Raw genomic sequence first — 19769 nt, 5'->3', positions numbered from 1 at the left:
TGATGTAAATCAGCTTAGCTCCAGTAATGTTGATTTGCATCTCTAAATATCTACCCCCTTAAAAAGGACTAAAATCATTCTTTGACTAAAACATGTCAAAGATTTTGGACAGCATCATGTTTGTTAGTAACATCCTTGAGCATTTTAATGGGACTGAAGTTACGACTAGTTCCTCTGCCAGATTTCTGCTTTGGGGTGGATTCTAAACAAACAAGAGAAGAACAGAAATGGAACAGTACTACATTCAAATTATGTAGGAAGACTTTAGAAAATTCACAGCAACTGAGAGGAAACACACGGACTTAACACATAACCAGACTTAAAGGATTCACCATCTGGACAGTCCATGAAGTTCTAGGCACAATATATTGTTTTGGTTGATTGAGAATATCTCATGTCATCATTTTAATCACTCCAAAACATGCTGATGGAAACTCTGGATAAGAATTGTCATATGGTCTTCACTTAATGGAAGATTTTTATGAAATGTATGAAGGAAGTATGCAAACAGTGCATTTATGTAATAGGAATGGTTAGCAATATAGCATTAGGGCACTCTAGGGCATGTTTTATTGGTTCATTAAATCTTGCCTCAGGTGTGTTCTACCACTCGAGGCAAGTATTAATGGACCAATAAAAAAAGACCCTGGGGTGTTTTAATGCCTTAATACTATCGCTGTCTACATTTAAATTAATTTTTTAAATAGCTTTTAAAAATAATTTTCCTTGGTATTTAATAGATCCTTCCAGTATTTAAAAGTTTGTAGTAGAAAGACAAAATGACTAGAAAACAAAGACAGAAAAGTCTATTGTCTAATAAAATATAAGTACTTTCTGAACAGTAAAAATGTTAACCTCTTCCACCTCAAATGCCTCCCTCATTTTTCAGACTTTCACCTTCTCTTGTTTTCGGATTCACTCGCATATCATAAAACTACTATGAAAACCAGCTACGTAGACCTGATTTTTTCCCCTTATTTGAACCCATCAGAATCAAGTTGTTCTTCAAAGCAGCTTGATTTCAACAAACTTAAAACTTAGGCTTACTTCCCTAGACACCTGCTAAGTGAAAGAAGAATCTTGTCAGTTTTACTACAGATGGACAAGCTGATGGTCTGTAGTAAAAACTGCAAAACCAATTTCAGCCAGCAGCAGACTGAACAGGAAAGCGCAGATCTTGGAGACAGACTGTTTGGGGGAGGAAGAAAAGGAGGAGCAATAGCCAGCTTATATTATGAAACAGCCTGTTTCATAACTTCTGCAAGAGAGAGCATCTCCCTCTTCCCCACCCCCTTTCAGAACAACAAAACAATCGAAATCTCAAGAAATTTCCTTCAGGTGCACTGGGGCTTTTGCCAACACAATGGTATCAGTCAGTAGACACAGCCATGCTACAGAAAACAAGCTGAGTAGGAATGGCTAACCTAAGGATAATAAACTAAAAATACAAGGCATGAAGACAAGCATCATTTTTGAAATCTATATGCCTATTCGATTAGACCAAAGTGACATCATACACAAGTGTCTTGTGACACCTCCTTCCCCTAGAAAGTGTTTTGTATAAACCAATGAGACTCCAGTTCAACTTTTTTTTTTTTTTTTTTTTTTTTTAAAGTAATCATTATACTTTCCAGTGCTGCAAGTGAGGTTACGGAGTTGACAGTAGAGACTGGTTACAGAAGACTAGTGGTGAAGGGCTTGTTGAGAACAAGAAAAATTTCCATGGATTCAGCTGCAGCTGGAGTAAAACTTCCTGGGAAGCCAGTCACATACTGTCTGATATATTCTGCTCACACTGGAAGTTTGTATTTCTTTCCTTAAACCAACTACAAAGGACTGAGTGCTGTTGAAGGGACATGTATATGCCCACTCAGAACATTGTCCTGTATCCTGAGATACCGCTTACATACACAATGATTGCTGACAGGGAAAACTGTTCCCAAAATCAGCCTGATAGCATTTAAGAAACAATGTGCATATGTCCAGCTACAAAAAATGCTAGTTACTGGCTCCAGTGATCTCCTTAGAGTTATACACCATCAAGTGCATATTCTTTCACTTACTAGACAACAAGAATTTCACCATCATTTTGGCACCAGAATGTGTCACTGTCTCACACATTGACTACTACCTTCCTAGAACTTCCATTGACATTCATGGCACCGTGCATGCTAGTCAATATGAACAGGCATATGAGGACTTCCCTTAAACTGCAATGACACTGCGTCCTACAGGAAACACTTAGTTATCCCCCCAAATTAGGTACCAATCCTGCCATGTGGGTTATTTAAGTGGATTAGCCAAGAGAAGAGCTGATGATGCACTATGTCCCTTCATTCTAATGACAACAGATTTAGTATGTATTTTTAATGACTCTTTCTCTTCTTGTGTGCAAGCTGTGTTCTAACAATACATAGAAGCATAGACAACAGAATCCAAAATGTCCCAGGATTCTCCCGTGTCAGCCACCGACCAATGGTTGTCTGCAGCCTGGCTCCAAACCAGATACGCTGTTTTCCGTGCAACGAGAGAAAAGTCCTTCTAAATTATCAGTAAGTAGCAAGGTCAACCTGCCAAGTCTCGTCAGCCTACAAAGAAATTGATTGTGTCGCTATTCTAGTGCACAAAAATTAACAATTCCAGGACTGGATGCATCTCCAAGTTGATTTCTACATCCAGAGGCATAAATATTTTCCAAATAATGACCAAGATGCTTTGTGCAATCCATATGTAAATACCCAGGCATTACAGATACATAGGTATTACAACACACTGTAAGATATCAGCATTACTTATTGCACATGAAGTGTTTCTGAAAGGAAACGCAGGAGTACCACTGCCTTTTTTCTTTACTTCTGCTAGCTAAATCCACCAAGAGATCCTACCTAGAGCTGTATTTCTAGTGCAACCACTTGAATTCACATTAGATTTATCTCACCCTATAAAAGCACAATTCATTAAACAGACTGATAAAACTGGTCTGTTTAAACTAAGGCAATTTTATCACAGTCATTTCAATTATTTAACACTGCTTTCTTAAATCAGTACTTAAAGCTTTCCTTTGACAAGTATTCTTTTAAATAAATGAGCTGTAATTTAAACAATGAGAAAATAATGACCCAGAACAATATATACAATTAGGGAGATATTTTCCAAATATAAATGCTCAGTATTTTTTAAAAGTGATGCACAATGTCTCAGGCAATGAACACTTACACAGTGAAGTGGCTTTCACAGTTGATAGTGGGTTCATCCAAAGAACTTCTAACCCAAAGAGTAACTCCTAATCCCAAATTGTGACAAGGTTTTACCACAAGGACTCTGTTGGACAATTTAAGATTGTCCAACCCAATCTGTCCAATTTCAGCACAGGACAAAAATTATGGGAATGTTACACTGTTGCCATGAAGCCAATGACATGTTTTAAGAGAGCTCTGCATTGACCTGTAGCGGACTATATGAATTTGAACCAGGGTAACAGTCAAAGGTTATAAACCAAGTTTGACAGAAGGCAAGCAAAACTGATATGAGCTCTTCAAACACTCTTGTGTGCTTCTGGTAAACTTTTCTTTGGTTTTGTTTTTTTTTTCTTCCTAGTTAGAAAAGGTTTCTTAAACACAAGACCTGCCCAAGGACTGCATCTTTCCATTTTTTTATATCATGCAACTTTACTGAAATCACTGAAAGAATATAAGTGTGAATTTTTAAAGACCTACTAATCTAAGGGACCACTACATTAGCTTTGGAATGATCTGGACATACCTTCCCAATATTACCTTTATTCCAGCTAGTATCTTCACCCTGACAGCTTTTAAAACAAATTGTAGATCTTCCCAGGACATAAGCCGCATACCTAATTTGCCTAACTCTACATCAATGACAACAAGATGAAACATGCATTTCAGTTTTAAGACTACCTGCAATAAAGCTAGGTAAGACTCACAAGTCAATTTTACTCACTCCTCATTGAAGCAATTACTGAATTCACTATCACACATACCCATGATGAAATGCTGAATCAAAGTTTAGCCATAAGAGAAAGACGTTGCACAATCCTCATCCTAAATAAGTTTACAGACTTTTTAAATGAAATAAAGAAAGTTTCCTATCAGGTACCTCCTTTGAGTTAGTCATGTATAGCTAAGCATTCAGCATGTTATAACAATTCAAATTTAAACTTTCCTTGTTCAAAAACAGAGCAATTAGCCTTCAGGTTATTTCAAAGGAAGTAACAGCCTTCATCCAGCCCTGAAGAAAGGAGACGGTTTTGCAACACTGCCCCTCTGGACCACGTATTGAAATTTTCCCACTTTGTCATCCTTATTAGCAGCACTCCTGCATTTGGGAAGCACTGCAAGCCCTGATAAATAATATACGATGATACGTTATATGTACACAGGTACCATACTAGTTACTTTCATCTGACCATAGTCGTTCACATATTCCCAAACTTGGCTTGAAGTTGATCATCATGCTACAACTTTGTGTAGTCTAACATTATGCCTAATTCTGAAGGACAGCAAGCATTATTCAGCCCCCAGGACATCATGTAGATAACACTCAAACTTCATAGTACATAAACATCTGGTTGCATCAAGCTCAGATTTTAAACTTGAGTCAAAATTGTGTCTTAATGCAACAACAGAAGCCTGCTTTCATGGAAGCAAATCAGCAAAATAATCTCTACACTTGGTCATGTCATAGTATTATGTAGGCACCCACTGCAACCACTATTAAATCATACTAACATTTTACTACCCTAGGAGCTTGACTGAAGTTAGTGGAGCAGCTCCTGCAGTAATATACTGCTCAGCCTGAGTGAGGCTGGCAGCATCTGATCCTCACTGACATTCAGATCATCACTGTCATTGCTCTTGTCAGATATGAAAGTGGACTGCTTTTATCATTGATTGCCTTTTTAAGCTTATGAGAAATAAGAACCTTTTGGCATAAATGAATTCCAAAATTTTCACGCTTTTCAGCTCCTAACATTCTGAACACAAATTCCCAGTTCCTTTTCAAACCACAAAGTTTGTAATATTGACAAGAGATGCATAAATAGTGCTGAGATTAGAAAGAAAGAATATTTGTGTGTTTTAGCTTATACATACCATTCTTATACCATCAGTTGCTGACATATAGCCTTTGAAAAATAAACAGATTTATGCAATTGCACCATGGACCTCCTGTGCAGTATAAATACATATTCTGCTAAGTATAAAAACAGCGCACACGCACAAAAATATACACGCAGCAAGGATTAGTTATAGAGGAGCTAACAGAAAGACAATGCCTCCTGGGTTTACTGAGCAAATGTAATTTCTATAATGAACCTTTTTTTTAATCTCTGATAGTTTTAGACCCAGGCAATAATGTAGAAGTTTTCGTAAGAGAAAGTAGCACAGTGGCAATACCACGAAAGAGAGAATTGATCCCAAACAAATGAATATTAAATAGTCAGACATCAAAAGAAAGCACACAATTGTTGCTTTAGGAAGGGGGAAAAAAAGCCACACCATTTTCAATAGTCATCAGTAGCCAAAAAACAACACAAAACCACCATTAGTGTTTATTGATGGTAACTAGATATGCTTCTGTTAGTATTCTAGAGCCAGCCCTGCCATAGTGATGTTTATTATTACTCTTTGTAGCTGTAGGCAGCTAGAGGCTCACTGTGTCTATCCCTTTCTCATCATTTTAAAAAGATTAATCTTTAGACAATGATCTGCTGATACCATTAATCTTAGTCTTGAACTTCTTTGTTGCTCTTGCCCAGTAATGAACAGTACCACAAAATATGCCTTTCCTTCAAAAACAACAGGGACCTGGTTTGTTGGGACTCTCCACTTTGAGTAATTTTTCACTGCAGCACAATATAGATGTAAAATGGCAACCTAGGTGAGACAGCCTTATTCTCTACATCACTGCCCCATTTTTATAACAAGCCAACTCCATTTAAGTTAATACAATTACAGCTGCTGCCAGAGTAGAAAACTTTTTTTTTCATGTAGAACATTTTTCATTAAAATCAAAATTCGGTGGAAGATCCAGTTCTCCAGACAGCAATACTGTTCCACCCTGGTTAGCCCAGGTCTAGCAGGGGACTGTTCACTCAGATAAAAACAACTATATTGCTTCCAAATCCAAGCTTTTTCCATGAGCTAGTGTAGTGCTCCTCCTCAGAACTGCTGGTGGTGCAGTGTTAATACATTTAAGCTGTTGCATGGCAAAACTACTAACTGTGGTTTTCTTCTATTCAGTATATCTCGGCTCCTTAAGAGGTACAGGCAATGAAGAACTGAATGTAATAATCTGTTTGTCAGATAGGCACAGATCATCTTTAGTACATTCACTAGAACACAAACTTTAAAAAAAAAAAAAAAAAGATACTAAGGTAATGAAACTTTAATGGCAGCAAACAAAACTTTCAAAACTTACGGTTGGGGGAAGTATGACCATTTTCACTGTTTAATTTCAGAACACCCTTCACAATCCCTCTCCCCAAACAGTGTAAATTTCCCTTTATAACTTCCTGGTCGGATCTACTCTTTCAGATTCAGGTAAATTCTCATACTGTGCCACCCACACAGATATTACATGCTTTTTCTTATGAGTAAAGTCAATCCCATTCAAATGCATGTATGCAGGTGATTTTTTTTCTCTCTCTACTCACCAGCAACCACATACCTGCTGTGGAAAAATGAAAAAGAAAGACCAATGTGCTCAGGAGAAAACATTTAGACAAGTCGCACTTGAATTTTCCCAAATACTGTAAATGAAGACTCACGCTTTCCAGGTTGGGCAGACTGGATAAAATCTTGGAGCAAAGTCTTCTCTTTGTCACTCTTATTGCCCATTTAATCAGTACAACATAGAAGAGTTGCCCAGAGTTACCCAAGAGCAGAACCTGTACCAAATTTGCCCCACAACCTTCATCCTGTAGAAAGTTAATTCTGTACTGTATGTGTAGCTCCAAGACAAGCCAATAGTCTACCATATGTTCAGTTATGTCTGCCCTAATGAACACCAAGAAACAGTTTCCCATGCTCTCTAAATCATCTGTCTTTTGGGGTAAAAGTTTCCATGCTCAGTCTTTACCCAAAGTTGAAATATTTTAAGATTTGACTAAACTCTCATCAGATATTTATTATTTGTGGGAAAGTAAGATAAAAAGCATTCCAAATTGGTAAGATAAAATCTAACCACATTTTTGACCACAGCTAAAATGATTGAAACTGAGAATTTTTAAACTAACCGCATGAAGGTAGAATTTACATATGCATAGGTATTTCCACCTCAATTACAACAATTTGCAACAAACACAAAGAATTCCAAGCCATAAGGAAGAGTGCAAAAGAAAAACAAACAAAACAAACCAACAAAAAAGTCAAAACTGCTCTAGTTCTCTAGGTAAATAATTACACACAATTTCTGCGTAGACACAAAGGATAATATTGGGATCTTATTCTACTCCCATTAAATTTTATGGCAAAATTCCCATTCACTTTAACATTAGATAGTGTTAAGAAAGAAAAAGAAGATGGACCCATCAAGAGACAACAGAATTCAGTCTTCCTAAATGCAGATTCCACTACTGGCTCTGCAACAAATTATCTGTGCAATCTGTAAGTAAAATACGCAGAGCCTGATTCAGCCTGCTGGTATACAATCTGGAGCTGAGCTTTTTAAGACCCTTTCTACGTACACACAACGGTCACGAGGAAGAAGCTGAATGGTGGAAGAAACAGAGATCCATATTTCTCTGCAGAGTGCAAAAGAACTGTAAGTGATTCCCCATGTTCCTCCCATCTCCATTCATTTGGAGATCCAACATAGCTGGGCTTCATTCCCTACAAAGTACTTCCTGGTGCTCTTTGGGTTATCCAAAAGAAGTAAAGGCAATTCCTGTGGCAGGGGATACTGAATTACCTTGCAACTGGAGAATTCACAAAATTAAGCTTAAATACAGATAAATACAGCAATGGTCAAATTTTGAAAACTTCAGACGGGAAACATAATAGGCTCCAGAAGCAACAATAATTCAGCTGTTTTGTGGATGTCTTGCCCCAATATGCTTGTTTTTCCTCTGCAAAACATAAAGATACCTTATCATGATACAATGGCATAATACATGATACATAGTTCTTTCCTTTCTTTTTTTTTCCTTTCTTGACATTGTCATTTTTAACACCAGCATATTTACATTGCATTTAATAAATATATAACGTATTGTATGAATATAAAATCTCTTGAGAAGGTATTTTCAAAATTTTTAATAAAAAGAATCCAAACCTGAAAAACTTCACATATATATTTAAGTTCCCATCAGTGGAGTTTCTTGAATGAATACAATCAGGTTTGCAGATGATTCTTTACAGTTTAGTGGCCTAGAAGAATTGAGATGAAAGACAAGAAGAAACAAAAAGTTAAAGCATTAAAAAAAGTACAAATAAAGAAGAAAAAACAACACAGATGACAACAGAGGGAACATCAGAAAAAAAATCATCCGCTCCACTGAAGCAAAGGAGCTATCCAGCAAGATCTGACCAAAGACCTTATTTCCAAGTTTCATTTTTATTTTTAGACCCTGTTAAAACATTTCTAAAATATGCAAGCAATGACTTTGAAAAGCAGTAATTGTGATATTAAATTTTATTGAAATTTCCTGGGCACCGATTTGTGTACAAGCTCTTATACCAAGTTCCCACGAAACCATAAAACGTTTAAAATACTGTCTGTGCAAATGCAAAATTTATGAATTCACACATCTCTGGTTGATTTATGTGAAATAATAATGCACTATTTAATGCTTAAACATGGCTAGGAGCAATGCTAGGCTATCAAGATGTACAATGAAATAATAGATTTATAAGACGGATAACCTTCCTGCCTAGAGAAGCTTGTTTAAAGGTGTTGTACAGATATATTAAACTATATGTAATTTTATACTAACTTAATGCTGTAGGCCTATACTGCAAGCAGTAAAAGATTACTGCCACAGTATTTGCAATAATAAAATGATCTGGCTATTCAACATAAGGTATCAGAGGAGGGAAAAAAATTCTTTATGATTTCAAACTTTTTACTCCTCTCTTTTGATTTAATTTAAACATTTAACTGCTATCTTTGCATTTCACAGCTCACTGTCATCAACTCTCATCTGATATATCAAAATTGCTTTTGTTTCACCCTCCAAGGGCGAGATTCTGTCTTTCTCTCTGACACTAAATAACAACATATTCAATGATTTTCGCATTGAAATAAAAGGGACTTTATGTGGGACATATAGTGCCTCTTTCAGGAACAGGCTTCTGCTGAGGTAGAAACTACGACTATGACCTTGTTGTGAGTGGTAGCTTCCATCAGCTATGTATTCCTGGCAAGGCATGCAAAGGTAGCAGGATCTAGCCCTCAAGTAGTCAAGCAGCATGCAATTGCATAGGGACTCACAATATTGACTAGGTTCAATCTAGGTTCAATATGAATGTCAAGAGGAATCATATCCTAGAGATGCCCATTTCTTTACATAGAGTAAGAGCAGAAACTACAGGGTCAGGTTCAGAGTTCTACACTGTAGTCCGAAGACAAGATGAATTCCACCCTGAGCTCTTAAAACAAAGGGTTTAGACTTTGGTCAATACTTTCTTTCATTCAGTCTTAATGTGAATTAATAAAGAATATAGAAGCTATATCGTGAGTTTGTTATACAGAATAATTGGAGGTAATGGTGTCTCCAAGGTCTCTGTTTCTCCAAGGAAAGAGGGAAGCAAACCAGAACTCATTGCAGAGATTTCCTCTAACTCAGTGGCTATCCTGGGCATCTGAATTGAGGTACACTATTACACACTCCCGTTCTCCTCTGAGCTTGCAAAACTGCTACCTCCTACATGAAAGAGGAAGAAGAGCCTCTCTATTCTCTGGCACCAGCAAGCAGGACACAATTGATTCTGGCTTATATTAAATTTTTCTTTGATGATGTTCTACATCTTCAAAGTATCCTAGAGACTTCCAACTAAACCTTTTAACACCCTAACGAGACAGGGGAATTGCTGTTCTGCTTCCTAGCAAATGAAGGAACTGAAAGACAGATATCATAGTCTATGCATTTAAAACCATTTGCTAAATTTGAGTAATTCAGTATCTGAATTCTCATTTTGGGACTCCCAAAGCATAACTTTGAAAGGTAATCAGTACCCACTGCTCTGAGCTCAACAAGAGCTGAGATCATTCACCTCCCGTGAAAACCACACTGAAGACCTTTCAGCGCAGGCACGCAAAAAGCAGAGCACAAAAAATAGTGGGCCCTTTTGAACATGTTTTCTTGAATTACTGGCTTATTAAAAAAAATCTGCTAGCTACTCTAACATTAATTAACAGCACAGCAAGAGAAGCAAATACTATGTTTGAGCATGTAAATCATATCTCCATGTTGCATAACTACTTATGCATGTTAGTTTCCAATTCCATTATTAATCACAGGTCCTTATTTTAAACAGAAAAGCAAAGCTCACATAACCATAAATACTATGGTTTACTTGCTCTTTTTTAATTCTGTATTTATTCCATTCTCAGTAGCGGTTAGCATATAACAAACATTCTATGAGAAAAGAAGTTTGTTTTGTGCTAATGAAACTTTTTAATAGCCATTTAAACCCAGATGAAGTAGACAGTTTTATATACATCTAGGTGTTGAGCCTTCTTTCTAACTAGCAAAACTGCTTTTGCAAAGTTTAGAAAGAAATTAAGTCTAAACTATATAATATTTTACTTCCACAGATGTTAGCCACAGCTGAAGAATGTTTCCTGCATTTTCAGAACCTGAGCAAATATTATTTTAAGCCAGAGTGGTCCTGAGTGTTTATGGCTATATGTGCTGCAAAGGCACAAACAAGATGGTGAAGGGAGGTGATGGTTACAGAGGCTTCATGAATCACGGTGTCTCATCGGGTCAAAATTTATTCTACAGCTCCCCACTTGGGAAAAAAGCAACTTGAAAAAGAGAGGAAAAATAATCCTCACTGTGAACATAGCTGCTCTCTCCATCTGTAATCTCTGTGCAAATCCAGCCACTTTTAACTTCTCCAATAAATACTGGCAACTTTGACTCTAAATCCTCCATTACCTAAATTTGCAAAAATGCCAGATAAAAGAGTTGCAACTAGAGTTCTACAACCAGTAAGGAGAAATACAAAACTAACTATATATTAACATATGTGTATTTAACAACTACAATTACAGGCATTTAGAGCAAAATTCTCTCTTCCATTAACTAGAGATTTACCACCAAGATTTGATGCAGGATACGCAATGAAACTTGCCTTAGGTAACCACAGGAGGACCAAAAAAATCCACTAGCTTCATCCAAGGTCATTTTTAACTAAGTTGTAGCAAAATTACTGTGAAAACTTCCAAAGTAGATAATAAAAATTATTCCATATGGGCATACTCTCTGAGGAAGAGAAGAATTATATAATATCAAATAATAAACTCTGATATAATACACCACAAATAGAGGGACTTCTGCATCCTATCATGCTCTCTACTTTCATAATATCCAGCTAATAAAATAAAAGATTAGTTCACCATTAAAAGTACACAACTCATCTGCAAGTCTACTGTGGATGCTCTCCAATGAACAACCAAAAACATTGTAAAATACTATACATGTAATAGAAGAGTAAAAATGTGAATTAAATATAGCATTAGAAGACAAGAAACATTTCAGTTTAGATGCTGAAAATGCCCTGCAAAATCCAAATATAACAGGCAAACAAGTACACCTCAACTCGGTCAGTTTTCTCACAATCATTTGTATAATCTTAACACTTTTTAGGAGAAGACTGCATAGTTCTGTGAGAAAGAAATGCTAAAAAGAAATGTTTGTTAAATATGTAAATCTCCAGGAAAATAAAATAACTACAAAATAAGATTAATCATGAAATAACTGCAACTTTAATTCCAATGTGATATGAACTGAAAATGGAACATATGTCAGTGAAGGGACAGACAGAGACCATACCTCAACCCAAGGTCACCATTCTGGGTATTCTCATAAACAAATACCACCATTTGAACAGTCCAACAAGCTACCTATTGCACACAAGGTGTGCTGTTCTAGCCAGTACCTTTATTCAAGCAAAACTTCCCAAGACTTTGTTAAAGAAAGGAACACTGAGAACTACATGCTGATACTGCTAATATACAAATAGAATATTTTAAGTTTTCCTAGGAGACACTGAGTACATATTTCAGCATACAATTGTACATATGCCATATTAACACTGTGACAAGTTGCTGTAGCTATGAACTAGATGTTACAGTACATATTATGTGTTTATTTAGACAAATATATTTATTGCTTCTTGCTTAATCTTTTTCCCCAAAATTGTATTCCTGCAGCAGAACACATCACACATCAGATTCTAAAAAAAAAAAACCAAACCAAAAGCACCCCTCCCCAAAAACCACCCAAACCCCATAAACTAATTCTGATCTCTACTAGTCTCATGTAAATCCAAAGTTTTTATTGTCAGTTAGAGCAATTTTTAGTTGAGAACCCAAAACTGTTTTTATTCCCATATGTATAACTAAAAAAAATTAGCTGAACTTTCTAAGAAAATGCTCCATTAGGCTATGACTAAGCATGTAAAGTTTCAGAGCCCAGAAGGGAATTTTCTGCAAAATTACAAGCAATTGAACATTTCCACTACAATTAATCGTGTGCCCTAGGAAATGTACATCTCAGACAATTAAATTTTCTCCTGCTTATGCTCAGTACAGCATTTTCAATTGGTCATAACCTTTCCTTGACTCCATTTTCTTAAAGTGGATGGTCCTTCTAAGAGTGTTTCTATGTCACTTCATAATGTTATATCTATCAGTATGTTTAACATTTTTACAACTAGGTGCTTAAAGCTATACTTCTACAGTCATGTTTAAGAACCTACGAGTAATTTTATTCCCCTGAATCCCAGGCATTACAGCTCCAGTTGACCCCAGTAAACGTACATGGGAAATCTAGTCAGTGCAACTAAAAAATTAAATTTCTCTTAAAATAAGTTTGATAATTTTGGTATATTATGAATAATATCTGATGTTGAATGACAAAATCTCAGTCCAAAGACTACTTATTCATGGAATTTGGGATGTTTTGATGCAATGAATGCAATGGCAGAATTTTATCAGCCATCAATCTGCTCTACCTGTTTTCCGTTCAGAGCCATTGCGCCTACGAAACAGTAGATCAGTCAAATTATACATTTCAGTGTGAATCACCTCTTATCATTACCAGCAGTTTCAAATTAGCTGAGGAAAACTAGTAAACAGAAGCCCGAAAACAAAAATTAAAAACAAAAGACACCTTGACATAACACACTAATGCATTCCAGTGTCATCCAAAATGTAAAGTCTTGCTGTCCTGAGGGCGCAATGTACAAGGGCTTCTGCAACTCATCTCAGACCAAAGTGGCATCCTGACAAGTGAATAATCTCAGGAACACAATGAAACTCAACAAGTAAAGACCAGTTCAAAGCTGATTTTTTTTTTAACAGTTACCTTGGTATTTAGGCACTACCATTACTTAAGCTGCGGATTAAAGCTAGAAAGCTTGCAAAATACTCCACCATGGCATGTTTCACTTCCCAGGTGCCAGAATCACTTTGCAGAGAGTCTTGGAATATGGGTAAAAAGCGTAAGGAAACAATACTGTATACCTCTGCCTGTCTGCATGTCACATCCTCCCCCAACGTGGGAAAAACTGACCTGTGAATTCATTCTCCCTCCACCCATCTACTTGCACAGAAGGGGCTGTAACAATCCCTGGCAGCTGATGAAGCCTGAGAATCACACCTGGTGTTCTGCCTGCCAATCTCCTAACAACTGCAGAAACGGGATGGAGGTTCCCTGTGCCAAAACCCAAGCAGAGTAAATGAGATTACAATATCTTTTAACAATAATGTTTGTGTGCTGAGGGAACATATAATTCTTGCCCCTTTTCAATTAATGAAACTCAGTATCTGCAATTATCTACAAGGAGGTTTCTATGCAGTGAAGAGGAATTACTTGTTTTTGGCAGCAAGATTCCCATACTTAAAGCCCTTAACTGTATCAGTCATTCCTTAGCACTTTCCATTCTCTGCAATCTGGAAATCCTCTGGATGTGTGGACTAGTTGTATAACAAAAACTACATTAATACACACTCTGGATGACTCAACCTATCATATTCACTTTTTTTTTTCCTCATTCACTGCACTTCTCAAAGACACTACTACTGAAAATGGTATTATTTTAGCAGTGCATAAACAATGTAGATGTAAGCTCTTAACATGCAAAGCAATCAAGTTAACAAGCCAATATTAAGCAACTTTTTTTTCTTTTTTTTTTTTTTTTTTCTGGTAGTAAATGCAGAACACAATAAGCTCAATGTGATTTACAAGGTGTTAATAAACCCTAAGGTAAATAAATATCTTTATGATTCTGAAGGTGTCCTGAGGTGGCTAGGCAGTCTTAGATTTGTAGCTAGTTGCAATGCAGGAATAAAAACAAAAGCAAAGAAGTTTTTTAAGTTAAGTCACAGAAGTGGCTGATACAGTGAGATGGTTCCCTCTTCTGGCCAAAACTGGAGGAGACTAAACTTTTTTTTTTTTTTTTTTTTAATTGAAAACGGATAATCTGTAGAATTAAAAATGAAAACATCCGTCTAATTTTACTTTATAGCAAATTAATCTAAATATCTTTATAATATATTTTCCAAAATCAGTCCAGAGATGAGGTAATTTTCAGAAAACTCTTTAGCGAAGGTCATATATCTGGCCTGTGGAACTTCATGTTCAGATTACCCTACTGATAAACAAATATTAGCAAAGGTCTCAGAAACATGTGTCCAACTCACTGTTCTCGTAATGAATATGCATTCTTCAAAGGAAAGAAACTGTAAAAAAACAGTTAAAGCTAAACTGAAAGATTATTTAATAGCATATTAAAAAAAAAAAAAAGTCATACCCTTGTTGACCCTGACTAACTCTGTAATTTCCACCAATGCTGCAATCCAAACACCTGCTGGTACCTATGGCACGCAAGGTCAATAATGATAAATTTCAACAGAAAAAAAAAAAACCAAAAACAAAAAAGGGCCCCAAACCAGGATATCTCCTTTCTACATATTCCACCTGAGAACCTAACTATACCACCAACAGTGCCAGTGCTCATTCAAGAGCATATATTGCCTTTTTGCCACAAGGTAAATCAAAAATAATTTAATACATGAATTTGTATCAAGAAGTCAGGAAATACCAAGCTGAACTGAAAGAGCAACTCCTTGGGCAATCAGTGAAAAATATTTAAATTAATAATATAATTTTAGAGCTGAATACATAATTGTCTGAGGCTTTTTCGAACCTCATGCAAGGAAATAAGATCAGCAAAATAAACAATGTAGAAACCAGAGAAGATGCAAGAACTATTGATATATAATATAAAATACCAAAGAAAGAAACTCATCTTAAGAATCACCACGATATCTTACAACAGTGTTAAAGCTGCATGAGAGATCATTCAGAGCACAGCTGGTAACAGTTAACCACAGGAACACAATGCACAAGAACATCTACACACATCTAGCAAAAGAGTGGACAAAGAAACAACAAAGAAACAGCTGAAAAGCTGCAACAAAATACTTCCTAGTTAACTCCCATCAAATGAAGGGAAAATGGAAATGACAGGACTACCACAGGACCTGAAGCTTTATTCTGATTCTAAAGCTCTGACAGATAATGCAGAATTTGGGGACGATGCTAACAGTCAGGTTCTTCTATTGATATTACGCAGAAGTAAGGATAAACATAAAACAGTGTATTTGATGCTTCACATTAGTTGTTATAAGCAGACTAAGTTCAGCCATTTGCCTAGTTTGAACACCATCTACTTGTCTCTGGGCACCATTTCTCCCACATTCATCCCTCTTTTTGAATTGCACCCTGGAGAAATTCCCCGAAATCCAATTTTTTTTTGCAATCCCAATTACTGTAATACATTCCTGACAGAAGCCAACATTAAGTTTTGGAGCTGAGACAATGTGCTTTCCAAACTGGTACTTTTCTGGGACATTATATTGCCTCTCCTATGAGACTTGCAGCTGTTCATTCGCTGAAAATCCTATCAGCCCTAACTGCTACAATAAAAAACAATAGAGATATTTCACTGTGCAGCACACGTCACTCAAGACAAAGAGTTACCTGGTTAACAAACTGGGGAAGGACATGATAAAATATTCTGTTCTCTTGTGCTTTAGGACTTGTACTCTGTTAGATTTTGGTATGAACTCACAGCACCAAAGTTGTTCATAAAAGGATCCTTTCCCCTCTCCCCCAGGTTGATGTGGCCAAATAATTCTGAATTCCTTTAATACCTCTCCTTTTTCCTTCACTTGCCTCGCTTCATTTATTATTCAGACACTGAGTCTACTACCTCTGGTTCAAATCCTGCTTTGTTTTGTTCAGGGAAAATCATAGCAAGTCAATCAAAACTTAGTGTTAAAACAGTAACAACAACAGAGCTAACAGAGCATACCATTCTGGCTCTGCAGCAGCCCACAGAGAATTGGGAAGCAAGAACATGGATGGAGAAAAGGAAGATTTTGAATAAGGTGCAATCTTGTCAGCACGCAGCTGGAAAAAATTAAGTTGCCACTGAAATACTTCCATAAAGAGCTATGGTAAAAAAGAGCAAGTCTTGCTTAGAATGAAAAGCTTCATCTACAGTAGCAAATAGAGCACGGCCAAGGCACAGGATCGAGTACTAACCTATGATCATCCATAACATCTAGCTGCTGCGTGTTGTCCGCTATGGCTTCATGCCGTGCCAAGCAGCACCCTCACAGACAATGCCCAGACTGGGTCTGAGGGCCAGCACAGGACAGGGGTTGTTCTCAATACGCAGTGTGGGTAAGGGCAGCCTATGCTGTGAGAAGGCAGGCAAGGAAGGGATAAGAATGAGTTTAGCTTTGGGGACACAACCATTAATTTGCCTTTGTAACTCTCCCTTCTCTGGCACCACTTTGCTCAGGCACCTTTTACATGCAACTCAGCAGTGTAAACCACGTATTTATTGGCTAACAAACACACACAAAAGACAGCTAGGACAGATGAGCTACTAGACTAAGCATTAATATGGTCACCATCCTTAATAATATACCTCAATAATAATGAGTATTTTCCAGCTAGACAGGCGTCAGCCAGGTGGGAAAAGGTTGGTGTCTTTTGCTCCTTGGAATGGTTGCTCCTTGATGCTGCTGAGTTCCCATCTGTCATCTCCATTTTTTTCTATTTTTCCATGTTAGTGGTTCTCCTCTTGAATCCCTGAGAACTTTTAACTAATCCCAGTTCAACCACCTTACCTCTCTCTGCAATTTTACCTTTCCCGTCTTGTGCAGCTCTAGTTTAAGCACTTTCTAACCACTCAAATTTTCTCTAGTCTGAGCCAAAGTTACACTGCCTTATCAATGCTGAACCCTGGAGGAAGGTAATCCCTAAGAGGAGGGTTACACCTTCAGGTCAAGAGAATGGGCCTTTTTCCAATTTATTGCCAAATACAAACATAGCCAATGAGCCCTGAGTATTGTTATTTGAAATATGGGACCAGTACACCTTAGCATGGAGTGGAGGCCACAGGCACCATCTCTTACAACACTGTAGAGGGACAAGTCCAAATTCATTTGTATGAGAACAAACTTCCTTAACTTGAATCCCTCTCTTCTAGTGCAGGCTGTGTCTGTCTACACAAAAAATAAAATTTAAAAAAAAAAGAAAAGAAAAATCAAAATGTTTCCTACCACAGCAAGATGTTGCCACTATCGAAGTATCATGTTTTTCAAAGTAAGTTTTCAGGAAAAGAAACAATTTCATGAAGCAGACTGATCTTAAAAGAGCTGCGTTTTCTGACATAAAAGTGTGTAGTTGCAGTTTTCTAACCAGTTCTGCCACAGCACTCACAGGGGTGCCGTGAATGCTAATATATTAATGCTTATATCAGCAAATTATTTAAAAGACCCTTAGAACTGTTTCTGGAATATTAAAGTACTGTCACTCTCAATATGAACAGTAGCTTATACACCTCTGTTTTTTACCTGGAAAAAAAATCATGTCAGGAGAAAAACAAAAAAAATCACTCGGCTTCCCATAAAAATTTTGTCCTTGAAGTTCAAAGCAATCAGTAATTTGATAAAAATAAAATCATTTTTCATTGAAAAAGTTATGAAATATTCAGAAACATTAGAAAGAAAACATATTTTGCAGGTGAAATTTCTGTCAGGGGACAAAATGGAACTTTAATGATACTTAGTTTTATGTTTCTCTTGCATTGAAATACAGTGAATTTCAATATATGATCTAAAATTAAAAGGTTTTCCTTAAACATGTGCCATTTATATAGCACCAAGATTTTCATACAATGGCAAGATTTTCAAAACACAACTTTTTGGAATAAAACTATAAATAAAACACTACTTTACTTTTTGTGTGAGCTTGACTTCATCACTTGTTATTGTTATATAAATAATGCCAGAGACAAGGTTTTTACAGAGCACAGAGAATCAGAATGTTCTGAATATTAAAACAAGGTTTTGTCAATTTCCTTTGTCTCAGATGATTTGCTTACTGAATCTTAACTTCCCCAACAATGTTCACATTAATAATGCTAACATTACTAGATGACATACAATCTTTCCCCACACACGGAGTCCAGCTGAATAAAGAGGAATTAAGAAAATTTCTGCCAACTTTGACAATAATAAGCAGTACTTCAAAGTAAGGCAGTTACCTGACAAAAATAAAGGCAAGAAAGTGGTAGTTAGCAAAAGTAAGTATGAGCAAACTGAACCCCAAATTTCTACATTTCTAAATGTATGAGGAACATTACATAAATTACTATCATATAGTAATCATATATAAATACTATGTTTTATACCCTTCTGTACCTAGTTTCTAGGATTTTCTTGGTGCAGGAAAAAATAGTCAACCAGAATGTATTAAGGTTGATATTGCCATTTCCCCAAATAAATATAGAATTTTATTACCATAACTGAAATCAGAACAAGAAATCCAAAAGATAAAGTTACACACTTGGGCAATCTGAAATTTTCACATGCTACCCTCAACCAATATTTCCTTTTTTTGTTTTTTTGTTTGTTTGTTTTTTTTTTAAACTAGTAACAGTTTTTAGCATGTGAGGATTTTAGCACTGCTTTTGTGGCAGATCTCATGAGCAGAAGGTTCAAAACTTGAGTCACATGAGTAGCAAATTTCTGGGAAAGATAAAAACTTGGTATTTAGATCCACCTCTATAACCTAAAAAAGCAGCTTCTAAAGAAAAGGCTCTATCAATCAATATTTACTCTGAAACAAGCTACTAATAATTCTGTTAAACAGCCATGACACTACTTGTCCCTTATATGTTCCACACGTCAGTTTCTCGTAATTTTCAGGAAAAAAATTAAACCGTATCTTAAAAACAAAACAAAACAAAAAACAAACCCAGACCTACAGACAACATTAAGAGGTTTGCCCCGACTTTTAAAAGACAGGAGTTCACCTTTCTGTCAAGTTCATGGATGTTATAGTTTGGTATAATTCAACTTCTAATTCCTGATGATATTAACGTAAACTATAATTTGATTCCACTAGTTTAATTTCTTTAGACACACATGTAAATTAAATATTATGCATGTTATCATATTGCCTTTCAGTTTTGCTTTCTAAACTTAACGCAATATAA

Source organism: Nipponia nippon, unplaced genomic scaffold (genome assembly GCF_047370975.1).
Source record: "Nipponia nippon isolate SJK-2023a ecotype South Korea unplaced genomic scaffold, ASM4737097v1 scaffold_1, whole genome shotgun sequence".
In the NCBI taxonomy this organism is placed as follows: Eukaryota; Metazoa; Chordata; class Aves; order Pelecaniformes; family Threskiornithidae; genus Nipponia; species Nipponia nippon.
Note: the sequence above shows the minus strand (reverse complement) of the source record.